This window comes from Oryctolagus cuniculus, chromosome X, assembly GCF_964237555.1.
Source record: "Oryctolagus cuniculus chromosome X, mOryCun1.1, whole genome shotgun sequence".
NCBI lineage: Eukaryota > Metazoa > Chordata > Mammalia > Lagomorpha > Leporidae > Oryctolagus > Oryctolagus cuniculus.
Genome location: NC_091453.1, coordinates 13,139,054 through 13,161,296, shown reverse-complemented (window position 1 = coordinate 13,161,296; position 22,243 = coordinate 13,139,054). Strand labels below are relative to the sequence as shown.

The following is a 22,243-nucleotide window of genomic DNA, read 5'->3' as shown; positions in this document are numbered from 1 at the left end:
AGTTGGGGGTGCCGGATTCTGTCCCAGTTGTTCCTCTTCCAGTCCAGCTCTCTGCTGTGGCCTGGGAAGGCAGTGGAGGATGGCCCAAGTGCTTGGGCCCTGCACCCGCATGGGAGACCGGGAGGAAGTACCCGGCTCCTGGGTTCGGATCGGTGCAGCTCCGGCTGTAGCAGCCATTTGGGGAGTGAACCAACGAAAGGAAAACCTCTCTCTCTCTCTCTCTCTCGCACTAACTCTGCCTGTCAAAAAAAAAAAAAAATATATATATATATATATATATATAAAGGCTACAAAGCTTGTAGCACACTGCTCAATAAATTTAGCTATTATTGTTGTCATTTTTATTATTTGCAAAATTGTGATTTAGAATATGAATGCATTATTTTGACATCACATTTAAGATGTATCCTTACAGAGCTTAATTAAAAACAGGATATAGGGGTGATGTTTGATGAAATGTATTCTTCCTTTACATGATATTTTTGACTATTTTTGTAAAGCTTAAACCAATTTTGGTTATGTGGTTGCAGCCTTAAATTGCAAATGCAAAAAAAAATCTTCAAGATGAATCTAAAATGATTTCATTCATAAATAAAGGACAACATCATATTCGAATATGAGGGCAAAGCATCTCAAAATGCCTTCTTTACTTTCGGAGACACTCTTTAAAATGATTATGCATTTTCATTTTATGCTATATCATGGAGGAGGGGAATGCTATTCTACATACAAATGTAAATTGTATCACAACTATTGACAATATTTCTGATGAGAGTTCATTTAAAAAATCATAATATGGTAATCTTAACAAATTACTTCTAGAACCAGTGTTGCCTGGAAGTGGTTGTTTTCAGTCATCTGTAAATATTTGACTTGGTTTTATTTTTGCAGCTACAAGGAAACCAGAAAAAATGATAATAAAACATGGTCCCATGAAACACTGAAAAGTGAGATAAAGGAACAGACATGAAGACTGCTTTCTGTTCTAGGTCTCACAGTCCATTCACCATAGAACCACACCTAGAATTTTGAAAATAAATGAAAATTTTAAAGTTGCTTATATCATCTACGTATAATATACATGATTCATTGCTAATACAGAATTAAGGGACTACTACTAGTGCATATTAATTGGGTCAAATTTATCCTAGAATTATTTGATAAACTTTGATTCCATATGGAATTACAAAGATTAATAAAATAACTATATATGAAAAAATGAACTTACATTGAAGGAGAGTATAGTATAACAGACACAAATTAGCATGGAAATACAGGGACAGAAAAGTGATTTTAACAGTACTGAGGGCCGGCGCCGTGGCTCACTAGGTTAATCCTCCACCTGTGACACTGGCATCCCATATGGGTGCCGGATTCTGTCCCAGTTGCTCCTCTTCCAGTCCAGCTCTCCGCTGTGGCCCGGGAAGGCAGTGGAGGATGGCCCAGGTGCTTGGGCCCCTGCACCCGCATGGGAGACCAGGAGAAGCACCTGGCTCCTGGCTTCGGATTAGCATAGCGCCGGCCATAGTAATTATTTGGGGGTGAACCAACGGAAGGAAGACCTTTCTCTCTGTCTCTCTCTCTCTCTCACTGTCTGTAACTCCACCTGTCAAAAATAAAAAAAAAATTAAAAAAAATAAATAGCTTTAAAAAAAATAGTACTGAAACAAGAATTGGTATTCAAGGTAAGTCTGAAATTTCCTTGGTAATGAAGTGAAGGAAATATGTTAATATATAGTAGTGATATATAGTAACAGAATATCACTGTACTAGTGATAGATAATGTATAGAAATTAAAATCGAAAAAATATTCCAAAAGAAACAGAATACTGTAATATTCCACATATGATGCTTTTAGTTATATTAGAAGCCATTTCACATCTGAAGAAGGAATCTGTTGATAATGGGGAGGTAATTTTAATAGATGCCCCCCAAATTGGAAGTAACATAAGAAATATTGACAGAATTCATCAAAGCATTATCCAAATAAGATGTCTTGATCAGTATATAATGAGTGGTAGAATCAAGTTTCCTGTCCTAATTTCATTTTATCATTTTTAAATTTGTTAAATCAAGCATGCCAAATTATTTTGAAATTATTTTTATTTGATTCTATGGAGACTAAGTACCTTTTGAGAATAGATGGGATTGAGCTTAAATCTCCTACCTGGACATACATTGCTGGTCATAGGAATACAGTTATGTCATCTTAATTTTGCTTCTGCCCAGACCTCCTTACCAGAGATAATCACTATTCTTTATTGTGTATTCCTCTAGATGCTGACCTACATTCCTTGATGAACATAGATGTAAACATTCTCAACAAAATACTGGCAAACCTAATCCAAAACCACATAAAAAAGATTATACATCACGATTAAGTGGGATTTATCCCAGAGATGCAATAGTGGTCCGACATTTGCAAATCAAAAACATCATAAATCACATCAACAGAATGAAGAACTAAAGGCATATAGTTAGCTAGATATTTTATATATCTCTTATATTATATATTATTTATTAATTAATGACTAGTATTCCATGATATGGCTCTAGAATAATTTATCAGGTCTGCTCTCTATGGATGGGCAACAAGTTATTTTAGATTTTATTTTTATAACTATTTCTAATTTTAAAATAATTGGGCTGTCTTTCACATTTTAATGTCTCACCTCAAAAATCATTAATATAAAAATATGCTGTAAGATAGATCTATTTTATTTTTGATGACTAAATGGTTGTGAACAGAAAATAATAAATCAGAATAAATTCACCAAGTCAATGCCACTCTGGAAGTTCAGGATGAATCCAAGACACTAGAGTAGGGCTGGGCCTGCAGGTCAACAAAAGATAGGAAATCTGTAGATTTCAATAAAGTTGACTGAATTGATATTAAAAATTAAATTTAAGGGTGAACATTTGGTCTAGCCATTAAGATTCCCACACCCTGTGTCAGAGTACCTTGGTGTGAATCCTTGCACTGGCTCCGGACTCCAGTTTCTTGATAATGTGCAGCTTGGGAGGCAGTGGATGATGGCTCAAGTAGTTGAATCCCTGCCACTCACATGTAAAACATGGCTCCTGATTTTAGCCTGGCCTAGTCCTAGTTGTTGTGGGCACTTAGGGGAGTGAACCAGCACATGGGAAATTTCTGTCGGCCTTTCTATCTGTCTCTCTTTCAGCTACTTAAAAAATAAAAGAGATAAATTAAAATGTATTAAAGTACTTTAAAATATATTTAGTCACCTTGGATAACTCACACATGTTGATTTTATTCATCATATATGTGAATTATAGTAGTGTATTATATCACACCAAAGAGAGAGAGCAGTTTCCATTTGGAACTACCAAATATTTGTTTATATTTTATTAAGAATACTTATTAACAATAATACATGTTTATAGGGTACAGTGTGACATGTCTTTTTTTTTCCTTTGTGCTCCTAGAAGCATTTTAAAAAATATTTTAATGTTTGACTAATTATCCTTACTGTTGACACTTCTAAATAGGCTCAGCAGGACTATTCCTGTCCTAAAATGTCAGGATACAGTGGTTCTAATGAGTGAGGACTAAATGGACTTTACCAGACAGATAGTAAAATGCTCATGTAAATCTAATCATAGAAATGTAATCAAGAAATTGCTGTTAATAAATCTATGACACACTGCTAAGTTTTGTTTTATATTATTTCTAATCTATGTGCAATACAAAGATAAATTATTATATATGTCTATCATTAGATAATGTCCCAAACCAGGTAAACTTATATGACTATTTGGAAAGTACAATACCAAGTATTTCCTACCAATGTTCATGTCTACTGGAAAAATGGGCTGTTGGTTTTTGGTTGGTTTCAAAATCTCCTAAATTGCCTGGTGAAATTTCCAGCTTGTGTTAAACGCCATGCTTGGAAGGATAATACTGACCCTGCACCTGTCAGTGAGGCTGCAGATGGTGCACGTAACACACACGATTGCCTTCAAAACAGGAAGGAGGAGGAGATGAAGGAACAGATTGCTGTGTAAAATGAACACACACTTCCAAAAGGCTAATTATTTGTTCCCTAAAACTATCCAATGTGTTGCATCCTTAAACACTGAGGCTCATTTCTGTGCCTCATTAAAAAAGCTGAAGAACATTTACTATAACAAATATAATACAGAAATACTTTGGGGTGTCATATATCACAATGCATACTTTATTCATTTGAAACTGTTTTTTTCTTGCTGGTAAAGAAATACAGACTATGGATTAATACTTCTCACTTAATTTATGGCTAAGTTAAACATTTTCTTTCTTAGGAAACCAAAAAATTGATTAGTTTCAGTGTAGTGCTTCCATACCACCATGTTCTAGGAGAATACTGATTTAATCATATAACATTTTAAAAGATATACTAGCAAAAACCTTTGGCATTGATCTTAAAGTACAAAATTGCAAAACAGTATCTCAAATAAATGAAGTAGATCTTATTTTAACAGAAACATAAAATGAATGATAAATATATTAACAATGAAGCATAATTAAGCAATAATTTTATAGTAGTAGAAAGAAGGCTTTTTATCATAAATGAAGTGCATCAGCTGATAGTTTAATATTCAAATGATTTCATTTTTTAAATAATTTATATGAAGTTCATGACTCAATGTTGGCAAAAATCTACTTTTAAAATCAATATGTTTAATTAAGCTTGAAACATTTGATACTAGAGAATATTCAGAAGAGCTAGTAAAGCCATCTCTTGCCACTAAGATTTTCATTCATATGTGTGTGTATGTCTGCATTTGCAGGTGCACTACATTACCCATTTTAAACATTTTAGCATAATAAAAGAATTTGATATCTGATAGTATTTTCCTATGCTATTGTTCACTCATTCAAACCTTCTGAGAACAGAGGAAATTTGGCTTTCCAAGCTGTTTCTGGAACTTTTTTTTTTGCATTTTTGTATGAAAGCTCACGTTTATTTTAGGCAGGTCTCATCCTCATTGCTTCATCTTTAATGTCCAGATGACCTGAGATCTGACTGGTAGGTTTTCTCTCCGAAATAACATTCTGGCAAAATTTAAGGACAATTAAATATCTGTGGAGACAATCCATCTAATACCTTAGTTCTGGATCTGGGAACCTGTCACTAGTATTGTCTTTCTAGGCAGGACTACAACACCGCTCACCCAGAACTCTTTCCCACCTGGAAGCATGTACAATAATTCATGTTATAGTCACTGAGCCCTCTCCTACTCTGGACCAAACACAGTTTACCATTCTTTCCCTTCATGTTGGTGGCTAACTGGTTTTAATTAAAAAAAAAAAAAAAAACTTGTATACATGCAGATTAGTAATGTAATAAATCCAGAGATTCCAAGTCCATCTTCTCTTACAGAACTTTCCCAGGATTCTGTGTGTTTAATTCCATCCTTTGCCTCAGTGATTCTTCCCAATCATCCCTATCTTGTAGCCCTCTGTTGAACATCGAATTCTCAGGAGATAACTTGGTTTAAACCTATCTCACTGAGTAAGTTACTCCCATTCAATTTTTTACTCCCAAACACAAGAACTAACCTGCATCTACCTTTTCTTTCCTATATTTATGGATTCTCAGAGGATGAGGTATCTCTCCCTGATCAAGCCTACTCATTCCATTCGTTGCTTCAGCATCCTAATTCTTGGAATCGTATTTTATTGATGGATTACCATTCTCTTATCTCTTCAGTCTTTTGACTTGTTCTTAATTATAGTCACCACCTATGCCTATGTTTCTACCAATTTAAAGCTATACATGCCCTGAACTTTCATCCTGCTTTGCTATAGCAAATTCTTCCTTTTTTCTTCAAACTCCTGAAAGACTTGTCTACCTCTTTTGTTTCCATTTATTCCCAATTTAATTGTATGACGTATCAGAATATGACTTCTGCCCCCCTTATTCTTACTTTGAAACTAGTTACACTAATGTCACTCATTACATTCTCATTTTCAAATCCTGTGACAATACAAAACAGTTTTGCTTGTAAATCTGTTGCATTTGACACTATTGAGCATATCTTGTTTCATATTTTATGCAAGCAGTATATATTGACCGTAAAAAAGCGAAGAAATCAAAACTCCATAAACATTTCAGTATGTATCTCTCAATCTTTTATGAGTTAGTGTTAATATTTACGTGTAATATTTAAAAATGTTTTTCAATGGGTTTATGATGCGTGGTAATATGCAACGTAAAACTTTTAAGATTTTATTCTGAGTGAATCAATGGTACTAAACTTATTTTGAAATATAATCACAATGCAGCAATTATTCTCTCCTAATTTGTTAATCAAGTCTTAGATTGAGTAGTTAGAATATATCCAATTTAGTAACTTTAGAAATCATGCAACAAATTAACATTCCACTTGGATCTTTTAACATTTTATCTAATAATCCCTTAGGATAAACAATTGAATTTGGAATTTCTGATTGAAGTGGAAATGTATTTTTAAGAAAATTATTTATTTTATTCTCCTTGAAAGAGAAGCATTAATTTTGTTTATTTCATTGCTGAATGATCAACATTGCTGGATGATCTGCACATTAGATATTAGGTGATTCTGTAAGGCTACATAGATAATGCACCCATTTCCAATGAACAAATTATCCATTCTGTATCAGTTCTAGTTAGATGTTCTTGAACTTCTGGAGGCAAAATGAACTGGAGAGAGAAATAGAGACGGGCAACAGAAAAAAATCCACAATTTTTGTAACATTGGAATTTCTGAGAGTATTAATTATAATCCCTGAGGAGATGAAGATATGGATGCTTCCCACCTTCTCATCCATTCTTTAAAATTCTGGCAGGAAGGGCAGGCATTGTGGCACAGCTCGTTAAGCTGTTGTTTAGGACACCTGCAATCCCCTATCTGTGTGCTGGTTCTAGACTGGATAGCTCTACTTCTGATCCAGCTCCCTGCTAATGCACCTGGGAAGGCAGCGGAAGATGGTCCAAGTAGTCAGTTCTCTACCACCCAGATGGAGACCCAGATGGAGTTTCTGGCTCCTGGCTTTAGCATGGCCCAGTTTGGCTGTTGTTGTGTAAGGGATGCCTCCTTTAAGCTTGTAAAGGAAAACTGGCTAGGGGCAGATATGGTAGGAAGTTTCTAGCAGGGGCTTTCAGAGAACAAGGGGGCAAAGGGACTTTCCTAGAAAAGCCACGTTGCAACCGAAACAGTTTTAGTTACGCATGCGCAGCTTTGTAATCATTATGTAGCAGTGCTATAGCTCTAAAATATCCAACCAAAATATGTATAACCTTATTTGCAAAGGGAAACTTACAGTTGTTTGTGCCAGGTTATATAAGACAATGCTCTTTTTTTTCCCCCAGAAACCTTTTATTTAAGGAATCCAAACTTTATGTATTTCATAAATATAACTTTAGGAATATAGTGATTCTTCCCACTGTATCCACCTTCCCACCCACACTCCCACCCTTCTTCCTCCTCCCTCTGCTATTCCCATTCTTATTTTTTACTAAGATCTATTTTCAATTAACTTTATACACATATGATTAACTTTATTAAGTAAAGAGTTCAATAAATTGTATTTAAAAAAACTGTTCCTCCACATATGAGACAAGGGCTGTTCAAAGTCATTGCATCTCGAAGTGTTAATTTCACTTCTATAGATTACCTTTTGGGTGGTCTATTAGTTACCACAGATCAGAGAGAAGATATGGTATTTGTGCTTTTGGACTGGCTTATTTCACTCAGCATGATGTTTTCCAGTTTCATCCATTTTGTTGCAAATGGAAGTATTTCATTCCCTCTCTCTCTTTCTCTCTGTGTTACTCTGCCTTTCAAATAAATAAATACATACATAAGTGAATAAATAAATCTTAAATAAATTTATGGCATGATTTTATAATGCCATGCTTTTAGCTAATATATTGTACTTCTGTAGCCATAATTTCTATAATTGTATATTTGTTCCATGTTTAAATTGATGTACTGCCATTTGATATTGGTTTTTATTGCCGGAATCTGTGTTTAATCTCTCATTAGGCTGAGTTTCATTTTTTGGACATGCATGAATGTATGTCACTGTTTATGAATTTTGTGGTAGTCTGTTCTTCTCTTGCATTCCCAATAGTCTTTTAGGTATCATAGGTTTTGTCTGTTGGATATTTTTGGGTAAAATATTTTAATTTTTTCCCACATAAGAGAAGACAAATATAAAAGACTAAGAATGCAAATCTTACTGTTTGTAAGATTAGAGTGTTTTAATAACTATTAGGGTGTTTTAATAAAATTCCTGAATTTCCTGACTCACAAGCATTGCTTTTGAGTTCCTGGAATGTAGTTTCAGTAACTTAACCTTGCCACGTGCTTGAGGGCAGTGACTGCTCTTTCTTTCTTCTGTTGACTTTTTTGTATTGGGGGGAGGGGTGCTACTTCTTTGCCATCTTGGGCTGCAAGTAGTTCCTTGCTTTTCTTTCTCCAATTAGTTTAGGTACAATATAAGGAGATTTTTTGAACCCACTTACATTGTCCATCTTTGCTACGTGGTTTCCTGATCTGATCTGTGTCTTTTATCTAAATGCCACACATTTGTATTTCCTCTACTGTTTTTTCATTTCTTTTGACAAAAATTTCCATTTTTTATTGTATTTTTAGCTATTTTCATTAGTCATCACACTTTAAAAAATCTTTTGCATAAGAATGAGGAGTCTTCAAAAAGTTCATGGAAAATTGATATTATCTTTTACTCTCATTTTTTCATAAACTATTTGAAGTACCATTCTATGGAGCAGCCTCTATTTTTTCTCTAATTTATGGCTTTTATGTTATAAGTAACCTTCCTCATACTTCCTTATATTGATTTATCACTCTCTTGAGTTTAATATTCATTTCTCATATTTAGACTTTTCCATTACTTAGCAAAAAAATCGCTTAAAAATACAGGTCCTTATGTTCTCATTTCATGAATTTTGATACATTGAATACTTTATTTTCAAAGTGTATTTTCCACTTATAATTTGAATTTAATTTTGAATTTGTATTTGATACAAATGAATTTAAGTTTTAAAACTTTATATTATTTGATATCTTTATGCATTTGCTATGTGATGCTAGTTGATTATTGCAATATAGTCAGAAATGTGTCCAGTACAATTTCTAATTTTGAGAGATCCTGAGAGGGTTTCTTTATTCAGTATAGTTTGTGAGACAATATATAGGTAAGTTTAGTAAATGTTTTCCCATTGAATGCTTTAAAACAAGGTATATTAAATCATGTCACCCTGTAATAGGTAGTATCAATAACATGAAAGTAGAATATATGGGCTAAATGCAATACAAGTTATATACTAGTTTAGAGTTTTCAACTTTGTTTTATCAAGTTCATAATTGCCTTTTGCTGAGATTTTGTCTTTGTAGTTTCCTTTTTCCATTCTAAGAGAGTTTCTTTGATATGTAATACTATTTTTATTTAGAAACAAAAGTTGCACTGAACTTGTTTTCAGTTTTCCAGTGCAACTTTTATATGATTTCTTTTAGGTCGTGAAAAAGTTATTGAACTTCCACTTTTCATTAAGTTTATTACCTTAACATTAGGATTATCACAGACAATATTTCACTTATTATATCTTTTTATACTATGTTCTGTATTTCAGTAGCAGAATGTAGAAATCGTGTCCTATTCATTTGATAACAATTTTTAAATATGTATCTCTAGGAACTTGTGATATTTTCAACTAAGTATTTAATGTCTTTACAATTGCTACTTAAATATAATGCTCTATTTAGTTCATTGTGTGTATAGAATAAGTTAATATTTATTTAAAATAATTTTGTATAAATATTTCCAGTTATTGAACATCTTAGGATGCCAAACTGTTGAATTCACTCTAATACAAATTTGACCGAGTATTGAATTATATATACAAATTTTTCCTCACATAGTTCCATATAACTTACCCCATTAATGTCTGAAGTTTTATTTAACTGTCAGAGTTGAGGAACCAACCTATAGGTAACTATTTCTTTGGATTGATTTTAATCTTCTTTTGTGTAATGTTCCTTGGCTGGAAAATAAAAGGGTTTATCTTTAAGTCTTCCAGTGTAATCCAGAGTATGTTTATTCATTATTGTCTTCACAAAAGTGCTTACCACATGGGATTTATATCCTCTCTAGAACTGTCAGTTTTCTAAAGCTTTATTGTCATCTTAATCTTTTATTTTTCTAAAGCTTTCTTTAGTCTTATCAAGAATGAAGAACAGACTCTGCTTAAAATTAACTTGTTTTCTACAGAAAATATATGCATTATTAACATTTAAACATACATGTATGCATGTGTGTGTGTAAAGAAAAATTTACTACATATATTGTTCATTACTTGCTCATTTTTGGCTTGCCTGACCCTGGTTAATCGTTCTAGTGGGGAAAAGACTACATTGCTTAGAATAGCCTGGCACTGCCTAATAAAACAGCCTTGTCTTTTCATTATTTCCATCAATGCTTTCATAATCTTGTTCCCTAATCTTAGACTGAAGACTGACATAAGTTTGTAATACCAAACCAGAAATCCTAGAAATAAAGCTGAATTTATTTTACAATCCAATTATTTGCCCAATATGGCCACAACAACATGTTAGGCACAATTATATGCAAATATCCTTAGTATGGAATCTCAATAGTTGTGACAGAAAGAATATGTTACTAATGTCTCTGATATTTATCTTACTCATTTATAGACTAGCATCATAGGTAAGGCTAGATCATGTAATTATTAAATGCTCAAGAAGACATAATGAATATAAGTTTTTTGCAGGATATTTAGTCTTCTAGAAGTACTGAAAATGATAGTTATCCTTGGCCATTGATTAATGAAATTATTAATGGAAATTAACTAATTAAATGAAAGTGTGAAACAGATGAAATCACACAATGCCACATTCTTTTGCTATTCTGAAAGCAGTTGGTGTGTTACATTTGCAAACCTAATCAGAAAAATTTTTCATAAAATATGCAGTTCAATGATGACAAAGTTATAGCTCTATTATCTCTAACACAAATGCATAGACATTTAAACCAATGTAGAGTTAGTACACCAGATATGTGCCCCGTTGTGTATGATGAATGTCAAAGATTTGCATGCATTTTTAAATTGCATACTGAGTGATGTGAGCTTCTCATTAAGTTTAAATGACAGAGTTGACATTTCCAGTTGATAAGTTATAAGGAATATTATACTGAAACACATACAAGAATGAAGATATAAAGAGGTGATTTATGGGATATTTGTATGTTGTTATTGTACTGATAATCATAAACTCAATAATATAAAGATTTTTGTAGGGAGCAAGTAGTAAATATCTTCAAGTATCAATTTGCTAGTTAGGCAGTTATAGTGGAATTCCAATCATAGTTTTTTAATGCTTTGATTAGATCCAGTAGGCCTATTAAATAATATAAAAGACCTTTCTTGAAGGCAAGGCATGTTCCTGTGCTTATTTTATTTTTACCCTTTTGAAGTTTAACTCATTTCCTTATGCACAATAGGTATTCATTTATTAAAATAAAAACTTATGCATTATAAAGGACATTTTATGGATCTTTAAGACCTAAAGTTGGAAAGTGACTACTGAGAATCGATCAGAAATATGGGAACTGGAGATAGATACATCAGTCTTTCAGTGGTTATTTTGGGCACCTGCCTTAGTGTATTTTCTAGGACTATAACAGAATACCACAGACTAAGTAAATTATAAACAATAGAAGTTTGTTTGGCTCATGGTTCTGGAGGCTGGGAAGCCCATGATTGACAGGCTCTACCTGGTCAAGGCCTTCTTGCTGCATCATGAGGCCAAGGGCATCTCAAGGCAACAAAGCATGGAGAGAAAGAGTGCAGGAGCAAGACAAAAATGTGCATGCCAGAGTTTGTTTTATAACAGTCACTCCTGTGACTCCCATTCCAACAACAACAGGAATCCACTCATGAAGACAGGGCCTTTATGACATCATCACCTCTTCAGAGTTCTACATCTCAATATCATCACACTGGCAATTAAATTTCAACACAAGTTTTGGAAGGGACCTTCAAACCATAGCAGTATCACTGTAGCCCATATGAATATCCTGCCACCTCCTAGAGATGTAGGAAACTGAGCAGCCAGTAGCCACAGAGGCCAGAGATGAGGTGATAGAGCATTGGCAAAGGCAGTGACAGTAAGGGCTACAGCGCCAGCTCAGTGAATGTCTGCAAGAGGTACTTGCTGTATTCAATTCTCATAGCTCCCTTGGTATTCACTGAAAGTCTGTGGCTTTTTTTGATGCATCAAAGTTCGCTAGTCCACTTTCCTCCCTCTTTTCCTTCCTTCCCCCCTATTTCTCTCTCCCACACTTAGAAAAAAGGAAAACACCCCTACCTCTATCACCATCCACTGTCAATATTTTCTTCCTCATTCAATTCTTTTTCAAATATCAGAATATATATCAGTTATAGTATTCACTATATATTGATCTATAACTTAATATGTTTAGTGAGAGGTAGTGGAAGGATTGGGAGAAGTAGAGATTCTTTAAAGATAGTCATTACATCCTCTCAGATACTGGAGAATCAAGTTTTTTTTTTTTTTTTAAAAAGATTTATTTGTTTATTTGAAAGTCAGAGTTACACAGAGAGAGGAAAAACAGAGAGAGAGAAAGTTCTTCCATCCGATGGTTCACTCCCCAATTGGCCGCAACAGCCAGAGCTGTGCTGATCCGAAGCCAGAAGCCAGGAGCCTCTTCTGGGTCTCCCACATGGGTGCAGGGGCCCAAGGACTTGGGCCATCTTCTACTGCTTTCCCAGGCCACAGCAGAGAGCTGGATCAGGAGAGGAGCAGCCGGGACTAGAACTGGCGCCCATATGGGATGCCAGCGCTTCAGGCCAGGGCATTAACCCACTGCGCCACAGTGCCGGCCCCTCAAAAGTTATTTTTTGAAATCCATGAAACAATCAAGTAAGATTTTAGTATATGATGGGGGGGTCTTCAAGAAGTTCATAGAAATACATATTTTGAAACAACTATGCTGAGTTTCAAAAAAATTTGTACCAAAATAAACACCTTTCAAATGCATATTTAAATGAATGTTTTGGATACTGTTGAAAATCACAGTGATTTGAAATTCTGGTTTGAAGGTAGTGATTTAATACTAATATTCCTACTCCCTATTCTTCAAAATTGTCTAACTCAACAAAGAGAACTAGAAAGAAAAGATGCATATTCTATTGTTATTTTTTATTTTTATTGGATTTATGAAACAACAAAACCCTAATCTATAGAATAAATGGAAGACATACCAAATACATTGGAAGCAAGGGATACATGAAAGTGAGAAGCATTTCAGCCTTAGATCTTAGAAAAAGAGAGAGGTCTACCCTGAATTGTGAAACCCCGGCAACATCATGAACTGAGAGTACAAGCTGTGATAGAAGTGTCTCAATATGTAGCTTGAGTTCAAGAAGCTGAACAGAGCTAAAAATGCCTTTAATCACTGCTTCCTTTAGTTATAATATAAAAAATGTAAACAATCTAAAATGTGAATCAATAGGGTCTGGCTAATAAACAATGATATATCCATTCATATGATAAAATAGTATAAAATTGGTAGAAAAGCCTTATTATGCAAAAGATTGATCTCCATGATTTATTGGTAAATGAAAAATGCAAGACTCAGAAGAGCGAAAATTACTACTGTATTTTTGTAAGAAATTTGTATAAGTATTTACTATATATGTAAAATATCTGGAGATATTTAAAAAATGATGATAATTCTTATAGAACAAATAATAACATAGGTATCCCAACTTTGAAGTGGGAATAGGAGAAAAATTGAATTAAACATATTGTCATTTCTTTGGAGAAAATTGAGACTTTTAAAATCTAAATTATATAGAATTTTTGTTTGGGAATTTGGAGGTAGGGGCAGAGAGAAAGTGAGAGAGAAAGAGAACTGGAGCATAAAGAGTAAAAGTAATCATGCCTAGAATGGAGACAGGTATTTCCTGCCAATATGTTTGGCCGTGTTGCTGAAAAGGGAAAATTCATAACTCATATAGACACATAACTGCCAATCCATGTGGATTCCTTTTTGTTTTGTTTTGTTTATTTGTTTGTTTTTACAGTTAATGCTGCTTCTGAAGCTAAACAATCAAAGCTTCTGGGAAGCACTCTATTAAGTATTAAGGGTTAGTCTAACTGTATCTCTTTACTAAATGGCTGAACTGAATCTGCAAACTCTAACTCTACTGAAACAAAATGATATTTATCAATTCATATCTTGAAAGCTAAGAAGCTTTGAGACTAGCTCGGGTACTCGACGACAGGGATCACTGAAAGCTAAAAACTATCATTGGCAGTCCGGCGCCGCGGCTCACTAGACTAATCCTCTGCCTTGCGGCGCTGGCACACCTGGTTCTAGTCCTGGTCAGGGCGCCGGATTCTGTCCCGGTTGCCCCTCTTCCAGGCCAGCTCTCTGCTGTGGCCAGGGAGTGCAGTGGAGGATGGCCCAGGTGCTTGGGCCCTGCACCCCATGGGAGACCAGGAGAAGCACCTGGCTCCTGCCTTCGGATCAGCGTGGTGCGCCGGCCCCAGCGCGCCAGCCGTGGCGGCCATTGGAGGGTGAACCAACGGCAAAGGAAGACCTTTCTCTCTGTCTCTCTCTCTCTCACTGTCCACTCTGCCTGAAAAAATTTTAAAAAATAAAAACTTTCATTGGCTAGAATTGAATAAGGTATCGAATACACTTCTGAGAATCTGAGCCCTGCTGTGGATTGGGCAGCAAACCACTCACTTTGTGGAACTGCTGTGCTGTGGGCAAAGTATATGGACAGGACAAAGATAGTGCTGTTTGTTGTTTTGAGAGAAATAAATCACCCACAAACCTAGACTGTAGGAATTTTCAACACTTGGTAAACATTAAAATCATCACGGGAGCTTTGGGAAAATATGGATGCCCAGACACCAACTTCAGAGTTTGACATATAATTCTTCAGTGACAGCTTCTAAATATTGTTAGGTTTTAAATCTGGCCAGGCTATTCCAATATGCAACTAATTGAGCACCATGATGTTTGAGCAGTGGTTCCCACACTTTAGAATAATCTGGGCAGGTTTTAAAAATTCTGATACCTAATTCATAGCCAACACTGATTAACCTGGTAAGTGTCAGGGGTAGGAGCCAAGAATTATTTCTATATGATCCATAGATGATTCCAGTGTGCAGCAAACCTTGGGAACCTCTGGTTAGCCTAGTAAAGAATAAAAATGGCATTAGGAATACAGCTCTGATGATGGCTACTCATGTGATGTTGGGCCCTTGGTATAGTCATCTACAAAATGAGCAAAATTGATTATTTTCCAAATTGATTAGGGATGAAAGTAGAATGCAAGATAAAGCACTATATCAATGTAAATTATGAGCATTCTAAATTCTAACTTGATGATTTCCATAAAATCTGTTATCTAAATATTTACAAGCCTTGCCACATGCATTGCTGTCATATTCATTTTTTATAAAGATTTATTTATTTATTTGAAAGTCAGAGTTACACAGAGAGAGGAGATGCAGAGAGAGAGAGTCTTCCCCAATTGGCCACAATGGCAGAAGCTGCGCCAATCCGAAGCCAGGAGCCAGGAACTTCTTCTGGGTCTCCCATGCGGGTGCAGGGGCCCAAGGGCTTAGGCCATGTTCTACTGCCATCCCAAGCCATACAGAGAGCTGGATCAGAAGTGGAGCAGCCAGGTCTCAAACCGGCACCCATATGGGATGCCAGCACTTCAGGCCAGGGCGTTAACCTGCTGTGCCACAGCATCAGTCCCCCATATTCATTTTTTAAGATTTATTTATTTATTGAAAAGGCAGAGCTACAGACAGGCAGAGGCAGGGAGAGAGAGAGAGAGGGGTCTTCATCTGCTGGTTCACTCCCCAAATGGCCTCAATGGCCAGAGCTGGGCTCATCCAAAACCAGGAGCCAGGAGCTTCTTCTGAGTTTCCCATGAGAGTGTAGGAGCCCAAGAACTTGGGCCATTCTCCACTGCTTTCCCAGGCCATAGCAGAGAGCTGGATTGGAAGTGGAGCAGCTGGGACTTGAACTGGTGCCCATACAGGATGCCGGTACTTCAGGATGTGGCCCCACTTGCCACACCACAACACCAACCCCAATATTCATTTTTGAAGATCAAATTATATTGCAAAGTATGGTGATCAGACATCTTGGATTTTCCAGGACTGAGGAATTCCTTGAGTCATGGGCCTTTCAAATTTAAAGGCAGGACCATTCTGGGCCAACTGCAGATGTGTACCTCTGTATGCTGACCCTTTGTGGAAACCAACACAATTTATTTTCTTCATTTAGTTGTTACACTAAGTTTCAAAATATTTAATTTTTTTCATTTTGAAAGTAGAATTGTCTGCATAGTTGTAATTAAATATTAGAAACTAAGGACAGTGGAATGAGATCTGAAGCAGCTCAGATAAAAAAAAAATTAAGGATCCAGGAGCCAGGGTTGTGGCATAGCATATTAAGCTGCCCCCTCTGATGCCAATGTCAGCATCGAATATGGGCTCCAGTTTGAGTCCCAGCTGCTCCACTTCCAGTCACCTCCCTGCTAACGTGCCTGGGAAAAGCAGTGGAAGATGCCCCAAGGTTCTTGGGCCCCTGCACCAGGGCGGGAAACATGGATGAAGCTCCTGGCTCCTGCTTCAGCTTGCCCCAGCCGTGGCTGTTGTGGGCCATTTGGGCAGTGACCCAGAGGATGGAAAATCTCTCTCTCTCTCTCTCTCTCTCTCTCTCACTCTCACTCTCTCTCTCCCCCCGCCCCCTCTGTAACTCTGCCTTTGTGGGGAGCAACTCGGACTAGACTGTTACTGGAATTAAGACTTATTCTATGCATCTGCTCTCCCACAATATGGCGCTGAGAAGGGAGTAACAACTTCTACGCAGCTGCCTCTCGCCAGCTTGAGTGATGACCTGCAGGAGCTGATCCTGCTCCTGATTGGAGGAGAGCAGCATACTCGGCGTGTGGGTAGCAGAGTTGGGATTGGTGGAAGAGGACTATAAAGGAGGAGAGAGACAACATGCACCAGGAACATCTAAGAGGAACATCTGAGGGAACACCTGTGCAGCCCCCAAGAGAGCCGGCCGGCGGTGTGCTGCTCCCCCGCGGAAGTGGGGAAAGTGGCTAGGGGGAACCGCCCTTCCACGGAGGTGGAAGGGTCGGTAGCCAACCCGGGAAGAACCAGCAGCAAACCCGGGGAGGGCCAAGCAGACAAAAGAACAGCGCAGGGTCCTGTGCCGTTCCTCCACGAAGACGGGGAGCGACAGCCTTCAAATGACTAATTCTTTTTTTGAAAAAAAAAAAAAAAAGGTAATAAAGATAATGTAAGAAGGGTAATATCTTAACAGGATTGCCTCAGACTGGAACATCTGGCACAAAGCCCACCCTAAATCAGTCCAGTTTTGCTCTACATTATTCTGAGAATTCCTTTTCATCTGCTTTCAAAAACCTATTTTCCCCCACACTTATCTCCACACGAATCCCCCACCAGAGATTATCATGTTCTATTGCCCTGTCTCTTCACTTCGAATCTAAGGGAAATTGCAGCTTTTGAAATGTCTGCCTTCATTTCACTGCCTCGTTAATACTGCTAAAATATTATTTAATTATTTATGGTATTCTTTGTAATAGCATCATTCTATCACTTTATCTTTTCGAATGAATATTATCTAATTCTGTGTGATACTTTGTGATATGGATGTTATTCAAAACTTCACTTAAGATTCAGAGTGCTGAATCCCTAAGTGACTAACATAACATGGTTGAGGGTGACAGAATATCAGATTTAATTTAAAAAACTATTTCACTTCAATTACTTTATAATAACTTCCAAAGAATGTGGCAGCCATAACTAAATATATTTGCACCTGAAACTAAATTGTGCTTAAAATCAACTGATTTAATAGTAATTGTAAATAAAAACATAATGTAATATAATTGTTCTGGAAGTTCCAGAGAAATGTATAATAATCACGTAGTAAGACATAATGTTATAATTGTTCTGTGACAATTTGCTAAGCATGCTCTGTATAATCAGAAATGTAATACAGAAAATAATATGGCAGTAAAAAATTGAAATCATTTAATTTCAAGAATAAGTGCAGTCTAAAAAGATTTTTAAACATTCAGAATCTTTTGTTCTTCTCTATGAACTTAATTTTAATTTTTAAAAAAGTTTCTGGAAAAACTGCCATTGCAATTTTGATTAGGATACATTGAACTTGCAGATCACATTGGGTACTGGGAACATTTTAACAATACTGGATCTTCCAGTCAATGTACATCAGATGTCATTACATTAATTTGTGTTTTCTTTCATAAGAACTTTGTAGTTTTCCATGTGTAAGACTTTTTAATCTCTTTAGCTAAGTTAATACCTAAATATTTTATTTTTTTACAATATTGTAAATGATATTATTAAAATTTATTTTTGAGATAGTTCCTGTTAGTGTATAGAAATGCAACACTTCCTAATTTCAAAATACATAATAAAGTTACAGTAATTAAAAACAGATACATAGATCAAACAGAATAGATAGTCCAGATATATGCACATTGTATGTGACTAACTGATCCTGAACAAAAGTGCAAATACCCTAAGAGGGAAAGACAGTCTTCAATAAATGGTGTTGGAAAAACTGGCTGTCCACATGTAAAAGAATGATACTGGAACCTTATGCCATGCAGAAAAACAATCAACTCAAAATGGACTAAAGATTTAACCGTAGACCCAAAACTGTAAAACTACTAAAAGAAAACAGGGGAAAAGCTTGTTGACATTACTCTTGATTTCTTGACCAAGACCCCAATACAACAAAAGAAAACTAAACAAATGCGATTAAATCAAAACAAAAAGCTTCTGCATAGTAAAAGAAACATTCAACAGAGTTAAAAGACAACCTACAGAATGAGAGAAAATATTGCCAAATTATGTATCTGATAACGATTTAATATCCAAAATATATTAGGAATTCCTACAGGTCGATAGTAATAAACAAGTAAACAAATAAATAATGGATAAATGTTTAGAATAGACATTTCTCCAAAGAAGACTTATAAATGGCCAACACGTATATGAAGAGGTATTCAACATCACCATCACCAGAGAATACAAATCAAAACCATGATGAGATATCATTTCACACATGTTAGAATAGATATTTTTTTAAAAGATAACAAGTGGGACCAGCACTGTGGCTTAGTAGGTTAAGCCTCTGCCTACAGCACCAGCATCCCATATGGGTGCTGGTTCAAGTCCTGGCTGCTCCACTTCTGATCCAGCTCCCTGCTAATAACCTGGGAAATCAGTGGAAGATGGCCCAAGTACTTAGGCCCCTGCACCCACATGGGAGACCTGGAAGAAGCGCCTAGCTCCTGGCTCCAGATTGGCCCAGCTCTTACTGTTGCTGCCATTTGGGGAGTGAACCAGCTGATGGAAGACCTCTACTCTCTGTCTCTCCTCTCTCTTTCTGTAACTAAGCTTTTCAAATAAATAAATAAATCTTGAAAAAACAGACAACAAGTGTTGGTGAGGATATAGAGAAATCTGAATGCTTATCCATTGTTGGTATAAAAGTAAATCCCATTTTAAAATTTTTATTTATTTGTTTGGAGAGCACAGAAAGAGAGAGAGAGAGAATGGATCTTCCATGTGCTGGTTCACTCCTAAATGCCTGTAATAGCTGAGGCTATGCCAGACCAAAGTCAGGAGCCCACAGATCCATCCAGGTCTTCCATATGGATGGCAGAGACTCATATATTTGAGCTATCACTAGCTTCCTCCCAGAGTGTGGATTAGCAGGAAGCAGGATTGGAAGCAGAGATGGGACAGATGTGTCCAAATTGCAATCTTAATCATTCCACCAGATTCCTACCTCCTTAATGTGAATGAAAAACATTGCAGCAACTGGGGAAATTAGCATGGTACTTTGTTAAAAAATGAAAAATAGAGTTACCATATTATCCAGCAACCCTACTGTGTATTTATGTGTGTGTATATATATATATATGTATATATATTTATACATACACACACACACACACACACGCACGCACACAGGAACTGAAACCAGTATGTCAAAGAGATATCTACATTCCCATGTTCATTGCAGCATTATCCACAATAGCCAAGATATGAAAACTATCTAAATGTGAATGACAAAAGATTACACACACATACACAAAATGAAATACCATTCAGACTTAAAAATAAGGAAACACTGCCATATTTGACAACAGAGGCCATTATACTGAATGAAATAGGTCAGTCATGGAAGGACAAGTGCTGGATCATTCCACTTTTATGAGGTACCCAAAGTAGTCAAACTCATAAAAATGGAGTGTAGAATGATAGTTTTTAGGGCTTGTGGGGGAATAGGAAAATGATGTTTAACAGGTATAAATTTTCCAAGATGAAAAATTCTTGAAATCTTTTATAAAGCATTGATTAACTATATTATTGTGTGCTAATTTTTTTAAGATGATAGATTTCATTTTAGATGTTCTTAACACAATAATAAACAAAAATAACTTCAAAGTATAATGTCCAGCCAAGTTAAGAGTTTAGAACAGAAATTTCCTCCATTTGAAGTAAATTATGTAAGTTGAATTTTTCTTCTGAGTGAATTATCTTGCCATTAATTCACTCCTTCTGACTCTTTGCAAATGACTGCTATTCTCTCAACTGGGAAACCTGAGAGTTATTTTGTGAAATAATTAGTGGGAAGAGTTCCCAAGACAGGAACAGACGGCATTATTGTTTGGAAGAATAGGGTAGGGAAAGAGATGAGGCTGAACACAGGCAGTCAATGACTATTCATATAGTTGACGCCTAGACTCCCATCACCCTCCCCCATCCAGCTTGTAAAATATCTGTAACTAGGTACTTCAGTTTAGATTCTGAAGAATTCTCTTCTGGAGACACCTTGAAGATAAGATTTCAAATGCTCTTGGGAATTGAACTTAGGTTAACTGACATTAAAAATAAATAGCAGGGCTAAAAAAACAAAGTTGAGAACATTTCCCTAAAAGTAGAACAAAAAGAAGATATGGGAATTAGCAGATGAAAGAAATGAAGATAGTATATTTCTCAGGATCGACAGCAATAAAGAGTTGCAGCAATGAAGAGGTCTGAAAACAGATCAAAGGGAATGTGACAAGAAAAAATTTCCAAATAAAGGACACTGCTTTTTCTATAAAACAATTCATTCAGTGCCCCAGTGAAGGTAGTATCGAATGACTCCCCTACATCAAGTGTAGCATGTTCATCACAATGGCATAAATATAGAAAAGAAAATTCCCTCAAGGAAGATTGGCAGCATGCAAGCTATACAAGGGAACAGTTTGGATTGACCACTAGCCATTTTGTGAAACCAACCCTTTTGAAAAGCAATGACTTTTTTCATCCCTGGCTTCCATACTTGGCTTGATTATCCTTAACTGTTACAATAACGATATGTTTAGTCCTTGAAATAACTATAACTATATGCATGTATGTGTATGTGTATTTATATTTATGTATGTGTGTATAAATATATAGTGTATGTACATATATACATAAATGTCTAGACATGCACATATATATAAATGCACTTATATATAAATGCACTTATATTTACATATAAGTAAGATAATGAATAAAAGTCTCTATATATTGATTAATTTATTCAATTGAAGGCTATGCATAAATTATTTTAAAGTATTTTACTTGCATTTACCAACAATGATATAAACATAGAACCTGCCATTTTTCTTTAATGTGTTCATTTTTTAAAAAAATGATAAAATTACGGGAGAAAAGAACAATGATGTTTTCCACTTAATTCTCTCATTGCATATATACATACATATATATATACATATAGGTTTGCCCATTTGTGTAGAGAAATTATGATTATGCCTTATATACTGATATAGTGAGTATATTTATCACTTACTCTATCATTTTTCAGTATAGTTAAATACTCTCTGTGGGGAGCAATCCGGACTGGACTGAGTTACTGGAATTAAGACTTGTTCTATGCATCTGCTCTCCCACAATATGGCGCTGGGAGAGAAGTAAACAGCTTCCGCACAGCTGCCTCCAGTTCAACCAATAAACTGTAGGACTTGCTCCTGATTGGAGAACAGCGTACTCGGCGTGTGGGCAGCCGAGTTGGGATTGGTGGAAGAGG

General features: G+C 35.8%; 1 pseudogene; it reads right to left on the bottom strand.

Moving 5' to 3' along the window:
• LOC100349441 (small ribosomal subunit protein eS12-like) overlaps positions 1–22,243 on the bottom strand; it is a 155,181-nt pseudogene that overhangs the window by 40,046 nt on the left and 92,892 nt on the right.